The sequence below is a fragment of the Labrus bergylta genome, chromosome 5 (genome assembly GCF_963930695.1).
Source record: "Labrus bergylta chromosome 5, fLabBer1.1, whole genome shotgun sequence".
NCBI classification, from domain to species: Eukaryota; Metazoa; Chordata; class Actinopteri; order Labriformes; family Labridae; genus Labrus; species Labrus bergylta.
This window is the reverse complement of record NC_089199.1, coordinates 18,738,334-18,754,685: the sequence shown is the minus strand read 5'-3', so window position 1 is coordinate 18,754,685 and position 16,352 is coordinate 18,738,334.

Sequence of the window (16,352 nt, the reverse complement as noted above, 5' to 3'; positions counted from 1 at the left end):
AACAACTAATTGATTGTAAAGTTCACAAACAAGCATAGGTTTAAACTTTAGCTTACTTACATAAGAAAGGTCTGAAAATGATTTGAGATTGCACACACATAAACAGTGACACATACAGGCAGGACCTCTTGTGGCCACTCGTGGTGCTAATTGGATGGTCTGTGGCAGATGTCATTATTGTAGAGCAGTCAGCCACTTGATGTTTCCAAGTTGTTGGGCAGTCATTTGGACGTATTAGCAGCTCCTTCAGGGCAGAGGTCATGCCCAGAGGCTACGTTATGTGTGTGTGTGTGTGTCTGTGCTTTACAGATATATGTGTGTGCTAGTGATTTACACATGTAAACACGACTCTCTCTCTCTCTCTGTCCCTCTTTCTCTCTAATGGCTCCCCTGCTTTGAGGACCAGCCTTTTATGGTCACATAATTACCCAAGATTGTTTTTACGTACACAATGGGCTACTTTCTACTATGCACGTGCCTGACATGAAAACCTGACAACAAGCTGCTAAGTGCAACAGACAGTGTCGTAAAAATGGTTGCCATACCTCAGATAGCCAAAAAACAAAACACTTTTGGGGCAGTGGCTCCTCCTAAGGACTTACAGAAGACAGAATGGTCCCTCAGTGTGCTTATCAGGTAAAATAAACCCCAATGATGCAAAGTAATGGCTGGGTTATATGAGAACGCATGTGTGCGGTAGAGACTGGAAACTGTGCTCCTTATCACAGGGCGAGACAGAGAGGAGTGAGACTGTACTTAACAGATTTAGACGCTCAGTGAAGCTCAGCACCTGGACAGAGAGAAAGAGGGGAGGAGAGTCGTATCTCAGGTTACGGTGCAGCCGGCCTGGCCTAAGTGAAACAGATACAGAAGAAACCTAGACATGTGGGGAGTGGGCAACAGGTCAACTTATAGAAACACTGATGAAAAGCTGTGTTTAGGATTTAGCCCATTTCTATGGTTCGTTCACCATCATCAACTTCAGCAATTCCACAGTGTTGTCTAATGACTCACACTCACAGCTGTGCACTCACAACTGCCATGTAGCAAAAAAAATTAAATAGATGGAGATGGATAGATCTTAAATAAGTTTCTAACCCAGTGAGCTGATAAAAGCAGACCACCGGCTGTTTTGTAGTGTTTTATGTTGGAAACACATTTATGCAGTGCTGCACTACCTGACGCCTCCTGATCCTATTCCTGATGATGGACTGCGGATCAGCCAGTTAATTTAGGCCAGATAAAAGCCTCTCATCTTCACCGAGGTAGATTACTGTAATAGCAGCCTTTTTCATCTTTTGATCTTTTTTACTGCTGCGTCGGTTCATTTGCATGTGTCAGAGATACAGCTTTATTTAGGGCGCTTATTAAAGGAAACAGGAGGGATTCTAGATACTAAAACCTGAGGCAGATTAGCACTGACCCCCACGGATCTCACATGATCTTCCTTCACATACATTTATGAGCATATCATCTGTGCATGTACACACTACATTTTACCAAACGCTGTATATACACACACGCATTCATGAGTAAGATGAACACAGACACAAGTAATGCACAAACAACATACAGAAAACAACACACTCAAAAACACATGGCATATTTAGAAACATAGACATAAACTCACAACAACACACACTTATGACAAACACAAATATTCGTTCATGCCTGCCCCTCACTGACAGCATGTTGGACTTCTAAGCGTTCTCTCAGGCCTTGCTCTGTCATCCTTCTGTCTCTCCGCGGCTGCTTCACTCCGGCAGATATGGTCGATGTGGACGTGTACTTTGTCCTGATCATCCGTGAGATGAGATGAGAGGAAGTGGGAGGTATTGTTCTTCCTGTGGCGTTAAGCCCCCGGGCGATTACCCTGTCAGGAGGGAGAACTCAGCGCCAGCGCCGACTGCCACAAACCAGCGCTAAATCCCAACTGATCGCAAAAGAGGCCGATTTTACACTTTAGATTCCTCCCATCTCTTAATGCGGCTGATGAGGCAGAGGATCTTCGCCTCTCCCTCATCTTATCCGCCGCTGCTATCCTCCTCAGCCGGTGGCGTCAACCCCTAAGCTTGCGCTGCGGGGATAAGACTCAACGCCTTGTCAGGCCAGATCAATGTGATTTTACTATGTAGTCCGAGAGAGGGGCCCATATAGCCGAGCGTGGCAAAACAACAGCACACAGTCACTTCAAACTCAAGCACTGCTCCAAAGTGACTCTTTCAGTGTATCTAGCTTGTTCACATAAGATACCATAATCTAACAACAATGTTGTACACAAAACCTGCCAACTGCATCTCCTAAATCTGACTACCTCACACATACCTGCACTATCTCTCCTCCTTTCCTCTCACTATCTTTACTTTATCAGAGGGGGGGATCTCTGTGAATGCCTCATTGAACTCCTCCATCGGTTTCTCTTATCTATTTTTCTCAGAAACACTCCTCGGGACAGTTCTTCAAATTCCTCCTTAAGTTGTCAAAGCATTTTATTTCTAAATGTGATCACTCAAGGACAGTTCCCCTAAAAGGACACTATCACATGCATGTGTACCACAGAGGATGTTTGTGTTTTAAAGCAATAGATAATGATACAGAAATTAGTGTATGGTAAAATGCAGTTAGTGATGCTGTCAATAACATCCTTATAATACTTTTTTATCACTTTTTCTTCCATGAAAGACTGAAAAGGAAAAAGATTTTGCCAAAGGGAAGGCCCAGGGACGGACTTACTGAAGGTGAAATGAGAAATAACAGAAATATGGATTGCCATCAGCACATCCAGCTGCATGAAGACATCCTCCTCTTTGCCAAGTCCTTCCACTCATTTCCTGTTTGGGTTTGATTATCATATAGGGCCATGCTAGTATATCATCTCCTCCCTCACTTCTCTTCTCCTCTCCTTTTTCTTTTACAAGTGACAGCTGGAAATAAAGTAGAGCGTAAATCTCTGGAAGTAATAAAGCTGTTCAGGCCAATGTTCCTTCCTAATGCTTGTGTTTCTCTTCCTCATCACAAATTTGCAAGTTTTACAAGACAAGCCCTGACTGCCTTTCATTGCTCCCACTATGTCATCTCCAAGTGTCAGCTCTCAATCCAGGTTTAGGAGTATTCAGATGTTCTAACACAAATACATCCCGAAGAGCAGCACTACACATCATAAACACACATAATTATATCAAGAAGGGCGCACACATGCTAAATCCTGATCACAAATCTTTAAACTTTTGCTCACACACAAACATCATTCCCTCTGCCTGACCACATTCCTGCAAAGGGCAATCATGAATCTTGTCCAGGAATCTGAGCCCTGTGCTGGTAGAGCGGCCTGTGGCAGCACTCCTCCTATCCCCAATAAAGTCATTCCTGGGTGGGCAGAAGAGCCCCACACCTCCCTGACCTCCATCCATCAGCCAGGAGGGAGTGCTCGTCTCTGCTCACTGAGTAGATCCAAAATCCATTTGCCAATGCACACACACACACACACACACACACACACACACACGCACGCACGCACACACAAACATACAAACACACACACACACACACACACACACACACACACAAACACACGCGCAGTTAAAACATATCCTGAAGCAGGATCTAAACTGTCTAAGGCCACAGGTGTCAAAACATGCACTAACAGCCCACAACCATGTAATCTGTCAACTGTTAGATAATGCTGTCAAGTGGTCGGCTACTCACCACTTAAAAATCCCTTTTCAACAACTTCTTTATAAAAAGCAAAACAACTTTTTCCTTATTCAAGGAAAACCAAAAGAGTCACAAGAAGAGCATGTGGATTATGTCGTAAAGCAAGCACAAGACACAAATTTATTCCAAGAGTTCTGACGTTTTGCTCCAGATGCCAAGGATTGCCTCTGTGTGCTGTAACTTTCAGCTGATGGTCAAATATTAAGGAGAGTACCAACAAGTGAACAAGGGACTGAACTAATTCAGAAAAACTAAAGAAAACTGTAGTCAGGTTGGTGCTAAAGGGCTTCAGAAATTAGATCAGTGTTGCAGCGAGACTCAGCATAATTCAACAAACTCTAGACATAGCTGTGAGCTAACCCAGTGTTCTGTACAAACCAGAGTTTATAAAGCCACAAACGTTGCTGATATCATTTTAACTAATAAAAAGTGACATTTAAAATGACTCATAAAATGGACCACAGAATGTCTATGAAAACCATAAATGATACAGAGTTTTATTTTCAAAGTTGGTTTACAACATTTTACCTTTGTTTGTATGCAGGACCAATTTAAATATTAAACACTTTTAACTCACTGTGCTTGGAGCAGGTTATACTGTATTTATGAGTCTCTATGAAACTTATCTGGCATTAGAAAAAAATGGTAAAAGAGGAAAGCTACTGTATATCATGAGCTTAGCACAGACATTTATTCAGCTGAGCAGAGTAACCGCTCCCTCACCTTTTCTTACTGGCTGTAAAGCAAACCAAAAAAAATGATAATAAGACGTAACCCCTTTCATTTAGTTGTCTTATTGTGCAGACCTGAGAGTGTTCATAAAGTGTAATTTCATTTTGATTTAATATCTTATCATATATTTCAGATCAGGCCAGTTTGGTGCAGGTGCAGGCTGAAACAGACTATTTTATTTGCAGTGCTGGGCAATTAAGTAGCACTTGTGAAATAATTGTGAAATAATGTCATCAATACAAACACACTGTCAGACTGTGCCTCAATCAAAGTACAAGTCAGAATTACTCCAGAAGCAGAACTATTCATTATACTTCCTAAGGTCACAAGGAACTCAAAGGCAAAGTTGTCCCCGTACCGTGCTTAAGTACAATTGAACACATGATTTATGATTGAGGTTGTTCAGCCTGTCCCCATATCTGTTTTTTAAATAGTAAGACATAAAAAGCACATACAAAAATAGAACTCTAAAAAGTTACATCAAACCAGATAAAATCTCATTCAATGGCATCTGATCTCCCATGATAATGTACTTATTGTATGTTGACAGAGGGGGGACTTTAGATCACCAAACAGTACTGGCTCCGTATTAAGATCTGAAATGTATAAAAAAAATATATATTAAAAAACAGAGTTAAAGTTCCCAACCAACGTGTACCACAGTGGCTCATACCTAGAAGACCTTTTTTAATGCTTGCATCAAAAGTCAGACAAAATTAATTACCATAATATTTAGTAAAAACCTAAACCATTAGTTTTGACGAACAAACCATCCCATGCTAACCACACAATCAACCCATGGTGGGAGTCTTTTGGTTCAAAATGGATCCCTTGAGGTATAGCGTGAAAAACATGGAGTCCGATTTAACCAGTTAGAGTATAGTAGGTCAGATAAACACAGACCTTGAGGCTTCCAACATGTCAGAGGCCACAGACTGAGGGGTTGCAGTTCAGTAACATGGAGTTTTGATACGTATGGGGACCTGGATGGCAATTACACACATAGCACACAGATGTCAGCACTACGCCGTGTATCTCAGTCTGTTTCTCACAGGGGTGGGACTGTGGGAACCACGCTGTCACTTCCTGTGCCCGCAGGCCTAAGCCAATCATCATCAGATAAGGCCCAGTGCTCTGCCAATCAGAGCTAGGCCTCAGCTTCACATGACGGGGAAGGGTACGCGATAAGGACATAACTTGCCAGGGAAAACGTTTTGATCTCAATCGTACCCCCCTTTACCAGAACTTCTCCCCGCTTCCCACCAAAATAGTTGTTTGGAGACAATGTTACTTTTTGTATTTTGCACATAATTACGCTTCTCTTTCATCTGCCCCCCTGTTCCCCTTGACCCCTGCTCTGGGGTCAGTGGCCAGGATATCCCACTCTCCTCAGGGCAATAATGTGCCTTTTAGGGTGGATGAAGAGGGGCATTCATGCCAGGGCAGACAGGAGAGCAGCGAGGAGAGTAATCACTCCATCACACTCTGCCCCCTTCCATCCCAGCTCCTGCCCAAACACCCAAACAGCCCGCCTCCATCCTCACATCAAAGACCTGGAGCCAGACTGCAGTCTTAGCTTCAGCCCTATGCAGCACAGAGGGCAACTGTGTCACCGGCCCGGGGAAAGGCACAGTGGTTCACCAATATAGTTGTAATCGCAGTGGAAACCCCCTGACAGTTTTCACAATCATTTTTGACATGCAGTGAAGCATTATCAGATTCAAAGAATTTAACTCACATACTACTGATGCACAGTGCACTGTCATTTCAGCACCTTTTTGATGCTTTTTATTCAGAACAGTTTAGATACTCCTGTGGGACTACTTCACCTACAGAGCCGACCACCCCATCCAACACTCCCTCTTTTCCCTGGTTTTGCCCTTATTTCAAGGCCATCTCCCCCCCGTTGTTATTTCTCATGGGAAACTCCGGTGATTTTTACAGCCCTAAAACCAAATACTCCATGAACACATCTATAGCTGGATGAATTTGCATCATCATGATAATTTTTATAATTTTTACACATTATTTATTTTTGCCCTGATAAGTATGAGTCTGACATGAATTGCTGGGTTAGGGTTAGCTGACGCATATCCTGGTGCTAATGGGGATCCTTAGAAAGAAAGAAAGAAAGAAAGAAAGAAAGAAAGAAAGAAAGAAAGAAAGAATGAAAGAAAGAAAGAATGAAAGAAAGAAAGAAAGAATGAAAGAATGAAAGAAAGAAAGAAAGAATGAAAGAATGAAAGAATTGTAACTTTTTTAAGCAGGTTCTTAACAGCTGGAGACCTGGACAATGACTCATTAAGGGAGTGTGGGGATTTTAGGGATTTGTTTTCATTTGCAAGACCTTGGGAAGTCAGACAAGATATGCATTAGCACTGTTCCTCCGCAGCTATCACAGGTGGTGTTGGTCTGGATACTGAACAAGTCCCTTGACACTGTCTGAACTACATTAACTTTGGCAAGGTTATGGCAACAATAATCTTGTATTTTAAAGTGGAGTATAGGCTGTAGGAGTGTGACAGCATATATACAGCATGTCTCTGTGTATCTGTCTGGATCCTTTACTGGAAAATGTTAGAGGGTCTATTCTGACCCAACATGCATAGAACAATAAGCAAAGTGTGGGGCAGTACCTTAAAGCATTCCTCATCAGAGTTCATAAATAACTGGAATTCTGCCAACACCTTCCCCTCTGTCAAAGCCCTGTGCCGTCACTGATACTGGGACAAACTGTACTGAGAGACAGAAAACTCAACCTGCTGGTCTTACATGTACTTTACAATCCATGGAGCAAAGACTCACAATTTTATTATTTACGCATAGAAAAGTGTACTTTGCATTTGAGAGATTAGTTGTGTCAAGATCGGTTAAAACTTTGAATTTCAATTTATTAAACTTATTTAAGTTTAAAAAAATACATAAAATAGTGGACAAATGATCAGAAAATGAGCAGGGCAAGATGCCATTTTTCAGCATTGAGGCCTCATGCAGCCACCCGCCTGAATAGACCTTAACCAGTCTGCATGCAGCCTACCAGCCTTTAGAGTTTCAGTGTGATCAATAGCTGGATTAATTGCTGAAAAGGCGGAGGGAGGAGGAGAGCGTGGAGAAGGAGGAGGGAGGAGGTCGGCAGAGCCTAAGGCAGGGGAGGGTTTCAGAAGGTGGGGGTTAAGATGGTGCTGACAGGCAGGGAAAGCTGAAGGGATTTAAAAGGCAAGCAGAGGGAAGCTGGAGTTGAAGCAGTAAGAGCTGAAGAGGGGCTTCAACCCCCCCCCTCCACCCTACCCCACCCCAGGTCACCTGGCAGTGTGCAGGGCGGCGGGCCGTCAGATTAGGATCTGAGAGGGGGAGATAACGAGTTTATTGCCCCCTGGACGGAGCTGTTGGAGCCAGGGAAGGAGGAGGGCAGGCCAAGCAGGCTGGGTTGGGAGTCTGAATAGTGGTGGTGGGCGTTTGTGTTTGTTTTAACCTGGGGAGATAGATGCAGCCAGGCAGGTCTTTATGAAAGAGCAGCCCAGCAGGGCAGTAAAACATACAAGCAGCATGGTTAGAATACCACAAACACCATTAAGCCAACAGTTACAGAAGCCCATCCATCACAGCTTCAACCCCAACACACTTGCATATGCGCATGTGCTCACACATGCAGAGTTTTGTGTCTGTGTTTTTTGGTGGTTTAGTAAGCAGCTGCACAAATTGATTGTCAATTGTTTAGTGAATACAGTAACAGATATTGCAATAATTATAATGGCATGTCATTTCCACCGCTGTCCTAATTTGTGGAGGTTGAGTACATTAATATCGGAGGGCCTGTAAGAAATCCCCTTTCTCATTGATCAACAATGTGTACTCTCATGTTATCTCTTGAGTTATTGGAAATGGGATAAGACCGATCCTATTACAAGCAAACACAGACTAACGTATGAAATCTATATGTATTTCACACCGCTGTGATCTTTGGTCCCTGAATTCTGCGCACGTATCGGGAGACTGTATTAGCTTTGCGTGTCTGGCCCAGGCGCTGAAGGAGAGATAAGGGAAGCGGATATGAGAAATATGAAAAATAGCACTGTGATAGGATGATCAGTGAGAATGAGCAATACAGGCTGTGGTGACAAATGGGACAGGGAGCCAAAGAGGAGAGCAATGCAAAAAAGGCATTAGGGCCAAGGACATAATGATTTTCCATGAGCAGTAGAAGAGAAACATAGTCTCTTAGAAAAAAACTGGTCAATAATAACCTCTTGATATAAGTCATTTACTCATTTATTCTATGTCACATTTTTTCATTTCAAGTCGTCTCTGGGATTGATAAACTCTGAAACAGATACATACTCAGTAGCACATGGATTACAGCGCAATACAAATAAATTAAATAGTCTACGGTGTAATAAAGTTAATGATTAGAGGAATATAATAAAATAGAAAAACCTTCTTTCACTCTTCCTTTTTCGAAATAGTCTCATATAGAACAAAATATGATTATATTTCACTGTGTGTTTGGGTATTTTTCAGGGAACAATCCAACCATAGAATTGAAACTAGACAGATATCTGCAGCATCAAGAGAAATAGGAAGAATAGCAAAGATCCTCCTCAAACACACAAACCCCCACTTTCTCTTCAACACTCACTCTCGTACACACACTCAAAGGGATTTTGGGGCCCTATGGAGCGGCACGTGAGCAGCCCTCTGTCAGCTGTGTTTGCAGTGAGGCAGGCGAGGGGCACCCCTGCACCTCCGCAAGAGAGAGAAGCGACCCAGGGAAATGGGAGAAAGGAGGGGTGCTCTATAGAAAGGCCAAGGCCCGGAGTGGAGAGAAAGAGCAGCCACAAAACAGCTTTCCTCCAGAGAGAGACAGAGAGAGACAGAGAGAGGAGGGGGAACGCTGGAACAATGCCCCTTCAGCTGCAGGTGCAATGGCTAATGCTGTCTGTATGTGTGTGTGTTTGAGTGTGTGTGCGTGTGTGCAAAGAGCACTTTCTTTTTTGTGTTAATTGAGCTGAACTGTTGTCTTTTCTCTGCTGCAAGTTTAACTCACAGCTGATTAACATGTGGCCTTTCGGAGCTCCCGTGTGTGTGCATTGCAGTGTGAACGTGTGTGAGAGAGTGTGCGCAGAATAACAGAGTGAGCTCTGTTGCCAGTGTGCAGAGTAATGACACAGGCACAGGGTGTGTGGATACAGGCAAACAGAGAGTGTTAACTCGATTTGCACTTGTATGGAGAACAGAGCAATGGTTAACACATCTGAATAAAGGCTTTATGTGCTACATGTTGTATAATTGGAAGCGCACAGAAGCGTCACTCTGCCACTAGATTAGATAGCATACTCGGAGGATTAAAGGCTTTCTACCTAAGAACAGTAATACTGAACAACAGGATATTCAGCTAACCTACTGTATACAATCACAAAGTACAATCACTATTATTACTAGCAGAGGGACTAAATATCAATACAGAAATATATTGTCATCCTGACTTGTGTGATACAATTATCATAGGGTATGGTACCAGATACTGATATAATTTGTTTTTAAAATGTGGCGCTCTTGACAGATTCCCTTTCCAATTTGACTCCCTGTATCACTACTTCATAAGTGCTCGAGGTGGTGCTTTTCACATGAATGAGCGTAATGTGAAAATAAGTTAATTAGCCGAAGGAAAAATTGGCAGCAGGATAAAAGAAGAAGGAGAACACAGTGGCATAATGCCGGACAGTGGTGAAAAGATGCTAGGATATGAAGCGTGATAAGAGGCGAAACGGACACCAGTGACACAACTGTCGTGACGTATCCTCACGCAATTTTATTTTGCAAAATCAATTATCCGAGAATTGCTGATACAATACGACACACTTTATTGTCCCCTTGGGGAACTTTGTCTTGTAACTAAAAGTGCTGCCAAATGCCACCCTATGTCTTGAGATTATTGTTAATGTGCCATGATTACAATAATATGGCATATCATATCATTTTGTTAGTTACCCTGTGATTCTGAGTCCTAATTAAAACAAGTCATCGCTTAAAAAACGAAAATCCTCTCATGATGCAGATACTTTCTTTACACAGTTTGAAAAACATGACTACTCCATATTACTTCTCAAGTTATTGTGACCCTGGTAGGTTAAACAAAGAACAGCAAGCTTGAGCTTGACATCAAAACACTCTGGGACTAAACCTAATGAGGTCCTGGGTCCTGACGCCGATTGTCTGTCCCTGCAAGCTTCCCCATGGAGAGATCCTGATTGTCAGACACCACCAGACAGGCTAGCCCTGTTTGGACAACTGGTTCCTATCCTGCACTCACATGAGGCATCGCAGTCACAAGAGGACGGCCCCAATGTGCCCTCAGGCTGAGGGGCCTCAGCTTTGACATGCTGGTATAAAGGTGCCCATGTACCACCCACTGACTTAAGAGGTGGTCCTCACCTACACTTAGGAGCAGAATGTGTGTGCACTAACAAATGAAACATGCACATGAGCTCTTACAAACACACACACACACACACACACACACATGCATACAAACACACCTTAAAGTTTAAGCCCAAGGGCCATCAGACCACCTTGATGATGCAAAAACACAGAAAAATATCTTTGGCCTTAAAGAAGACACTCACTTCACAAAGGAGTGTGTCCCCCTTTTCCTCCCCCAATACTCACACCTCGGCCCATTCCTTTCATAGGAGATTATTGGGAGAGAGAGAGGAGCAGAGGGTAAAGATGGGGAACTGTGATATGGAAGAAAGAAACAGAGAGATTTTACTCTCCACCCCTCTCTGCAGATATTACTGCTTAATTAAAAGGGCAGCATGTGCTAAGTATTATTCCAGCTGAGATCTCTATCTTCAGCCTATGTAATAAGATCTTCAGCAGGCTTACAGCTAAATTTTCGAGCAAATTTCCTTCCTATTCTTTGCCCTTATTTCCTTTTGGCCTATGTCTGTTTTGTGCTGTCGCTGCAAACTCTATGCGGGCCTGCATTGTGATTGTGTGTGCGCGTGAGCCGAGCAGGACTGTTTTGCATGTTAATTAATGTAATATTTTGTACACCACTCGGGAGCGTGTAAGTGTTCTCTTGAATGTGTTCCAATTAAGAAACATCCCTCAGGCACAAATTGGTTTGGACACACTGAAAATGTTCCCATCTCTCTCTTTTTTTTTTTTTTTTTTTTTTTACAAATTTGGGAGACCATGAAGAACGTGAACAAACTGCAGAGTTTAAAAGACGTTTGCTTTGGTTTGTTGCATATTGCAGAGGAGTCCCCTTCTCTCTAACTTTCAGTCCCAGAGCCTTATTTCCCTGTCTCCATCTGCTCTGTATTGCAATGATGATTCACGTCTGCTGCTAATACTTCAAATCCAGAGAGGGTGGCTGGCTTAGGTGTCCGGCTGTCTGCTTTTAAATGGCAATCTCCAAAACCATGATACTTAAAACATTTTTAAGTATCATGAAAAAGAAGTGCCTGACTGCAGAAATATAATTTGTTGGAATACATCATCAATTTTGTCTTTTCAAAGAGATCGCCGTCATGTCAGATTTTCTTGCATACATAAAGCAGATATATGAGAACACACACTTACACGTACTCACACAGTAAGCATGACTGCCAAGTCATTCATGTATCATGGCTACTGGAGGGGTGGATGTGAGCCCCTTTTGCATTTTTTTCCAAAAGGGTGGCTTTGGACTCACATTCAATCATCTGGTAAATTAGTTTAATCCTGCAGCAAATCTGTCCCTCTCCTGGGACATTTCCAGAGGTGTCAATCGGAGATAAGGCCTGTGTGACAATAAAGCCACGAAACCACAGGGAGGGAGGCCACAATGTTCCTTACCTCTTCCATACATTCAAAGTTATTTGATTTACGGAAGCAGAAAAAAGACAAAGGCCAATTCCTTTTTAGCAAACTGTTAAAGGAAAGGAAGAAGTGACTTGGACAGTCGATATAGACTGAAGTGTTACATTTGAGAAATTAGCTTCTGAATTCAAAAGAAAAAAAAAAGCTTTTAGGAAATGAGAAAATGTAAGAATAAACTCTTTAAATGACGAGAAGTATTACAGCATAATGACTGTAACCACAACAAAAAGGTCAGTATTAAACCCTTTAAAACTTGACATTTTAAATAAGTTTATGTTGGTCTCCTGATGATTTCTTAAAAATCTTTGTCAGAAGGTTTGTAGGTTTGTATCTTTTTTTTTGTTTGGTTGCAAGTTCATTTTTCCTCTGTTAAGCAAAATCTTCCAGGGAGGGAGACCAGTGCAGTGACCACCAAAATCTAAACACTAGCAGATGAGCACACATACACACTGACTCGGTTACACACACACCCACACACACACACACACTTAATAAACAGTCTCTATATGTCTCTGTCTACCTTCATAATGTTAAGCCTCTGCAGATCACTTCTGCCCTCTATTGACTGCACACTGCAGCTGCAGAGATGTGGTATGAATGTAGTATTGAAAAAAAGTACAGATACATTTTTGATTTACCTCGGTTTCACATATCAAAGTACTACATCATTAGCTGCTTAATTTGTATTGGGAAAGAGGGAAAAAAGGATTTATTCTACTTATTTAAAATACATTTAAAATCATCGTTGTTAGGGGGCAGGAAGTCCTCTGTTTGAACGTAGGATTTACCAAATTGCAATGAAATATTGAAGAACGATGCTGGTAACAATGCATGGTTGCTGTCATTTAAATTTGATGTGTAAGTGATAAATAAAATACTGAAAGCATCAATAACAACAAAAACAACTAAGAGGCAGTTCTGAAGACAACAGATAACATTAAGTGCGATTAAAACGAAACAAAATCATATGTATGTATTCCAAACCTATTTATTACAGATTCATGTTTTTTTTAAGATACAGTTCCTAAAATGATAACAAACAAATAAAGAATTTGGTGGACTCATCACAATAATAAAGATTCGTCAATCGCGATAATCGAGAATTGCTCTTTTTTAGTTTCTTGCAGAAATAACCGTGTGAACATTTATAGAACTCAGTATTGATTTTTACTACTGCAGCTTAATAATTCAAAAATGGAATCGACCAAATCTCTCCTTCGTACTGTATACTGACCCACCTCACCACAATGTAAATACTCCATATAAAAGAATACACTCCTGCCCTATAAAAGTAAATGATAAAAGTTTCCACAAACGGCGAGCAGAGAGGTAGTGCATCGCAGAATGGTACAACGTAGTGAGGGAGAGAGGGATGATTTAATGTGAGTCATTTTAACATTAAAACAAATGGGACACACAGGAAACAAAACGAGAAAAAGAGGAAAAGAAACTTCAAAATACTCTTTGAGGAAAATGAGATCACAGGCTGCAATTATATAATTCTTGTCAAGTGATGGTGGCGATAGCCTAAGAGGAATGCAAGCATGCACCCACACACACACTTATGCACACACACACTCACTCTCACACACACAAATAAACTCCACTGGGAGAAAAGCCGTCTTGACTGCATTTTTAAATGTTGGAAAGTTATGGGGTCACATGGGGGTCAGGTCCAGGAAGAGTGTGCTCGTTTGTGTGTGTCTGAGTTAAATGTGTGTGTCAGGCCCTGAACACTGGGCCCCTGATAAAAGCACTTCTTCTGAATTTCCTCCTTTTTTTTTTCTTCTTTTTGTCCACTTGGTCCCCCTCTTTCTAGTTATGATGAAAGTAAAAAAGCCAAGTGTTCCCTGATGTCAAGTGCAGATTTGAAGTGGAAGCATGACTTATGAAGTGTGTGTGTGTGTTTTATGTTTGTGTGTGTGTGTGTGTGTGTTTCTACTAAAATGTTCTAGTGTACTTCAGTGTCTCATGGGTTTGAGAAACAGTTAATCTTGATACTGCTCCATCACATGGGCTACAACACAACTGCATGAATACAAACATATATAATGAATAGTCAGTAATAGTATAGTGCACTGCTTCCAGATGAATGCTACGAATAAACCAGGCATTCATTCTGTTGCCCGCATATCATTGATGCCGCACATCTCCATATCTCCCAGTTTACAAAACCCATTTACAACATCAAGTCAAGAACACAAAGGTTCCAGTCTGAAGCCTCCGTCATTCATGCACACACACATACACACACATGCACTACCAAACGGGTGGTGGGGCCAGGGGGTCTGCTGCTAGGTTCCCAGGGTGCCTCGCTGGTCTGGTGGAGGCACTTTGTCTGAAGCTGGGGCAGACTACAGCAGACTCCAGAGGAGATGCCTATCAGCTACTGGCTGTGCTACAGCTTGCAGGAGAGAGGGAGGGAAGGGAGGGGTGGCGAGAGGGGGGAGGAGAAGAGGAGGGGACCACAAGACAAAATGCTGAATGAAAGCAATCAGCATCAACATAAAAATCTGAATAATTTTATTGCTCATTTAAGAAAGCAAATAAAGTCCATGATGGACTATATTAATATCTGAAGGTGCTAAACAACTCACAGGAAATAAATATTTCTTCTGAATTTTGTATGCCACATATTGAAATGGCAGTTTTAATGTTACAGTCAAATGATTTAGCTAAATCTCTCAGCAGGGGATTCAAGTCAGGCAGTCCAACTGTTCTCTATTGCAGATAACAGTAGCAGTGGAGGCCATATACAAGTGTCGACAGGCAGAGTGATGTGTAATGAAACTGAGTGTGACTCAGGTCGGGGACATGCTAAAGGTCAACAAGGAGCGTGACCTCTCCAGGTGTGGCCTTCTCTCCCAGCTCCAATGCAGCAGCCGCCCTTCCACATGTTTTTTATCCCCATTTTATCTTAAATTATGTTTGGTAGTTTTAAATTTGTATGCATTGTATGGTTCAATCTCTCACCTAGACAGGGACTCCGACAGGTATTGTAAGGTGCTGCGCAATGATAGGACAAAAAGCGGATACAAGGATAAATGCAATTCCTTTCTGCCGCCTTTTTTCCTAATCTCTCTTTTTGATTACAGAGGCAGTGCAGGCCTATGATTGGTTAGGTTAACTGGCGAGGCAGTAGACAGATCTAATGTGTGCTGTCTGCTGCATGGCGACTTCATAGTTAGAGCGTGAGGGCGCAGGGTAGGGGGTGTCGGTGGGTAGGGGGGCTGGAGTTTGCACCGTGACCCAAGGATCTCCACGGTCTCTGTCAGCGGAAAATTAGATTACAACAGTCAGACCAGAGGGGAGGACCTGTGGAGGGGGCGTCAAGAAGTCTAAATATGGAGGGCTCACTATGTCCATAATCACTTTAAACAAGTTAGATGAACCAACAGACTTATCTCCTCCTCGCTGTCCAGATTGCAGAAGCTGGTGTGAAGCATGTGTGTGTGGTGTGTGTGTGTGTGTGTGTGTGTGTTTGGGTAAGTGTGTTGTGAAACCTCTGAAACAAATCCCCTATAGTTGTACCTCTGAGGTGTCCTTTTACGGTGAATGAGACCAAGAAAGTGTAGAGTGAAGCACACAAGTGATATGTCTATAAGTCCTTAATGGACGGTTTTGACACAGTAGCAGCCAAAACAGGCAAATTCAGATGGTGCCATTCAGAATGTAGCCATTCTGAAAAATCAACACAGGAAAGGCCTTCACTTGGATTGATACTCAACATAACAGTATGATCAATCCAAGGTGGGAAAATCTTTCTTCTTTTTTTTTAACTCAGGTCTGAGCAAAGGATACATAGAAATATGTGGCTGCTTGATAACGTTTTTGCTATGATATAAATCAGTCAGATGTATAGTCAGTCATGACTCTTAGAGACAGGAAAAGAAATGCAAAAAAAAAAAAAAAGAAGTCTGGTGGACAGATACTGGCAGGCACTGTGGATTGTGGCAGCAGACGGCGCTGGTGACGAGAAAGGGGTGGAAAAAAGCAGGAGGGGGGTGATGGACAGAGACAGAGCAGAAAATTGAAGTACA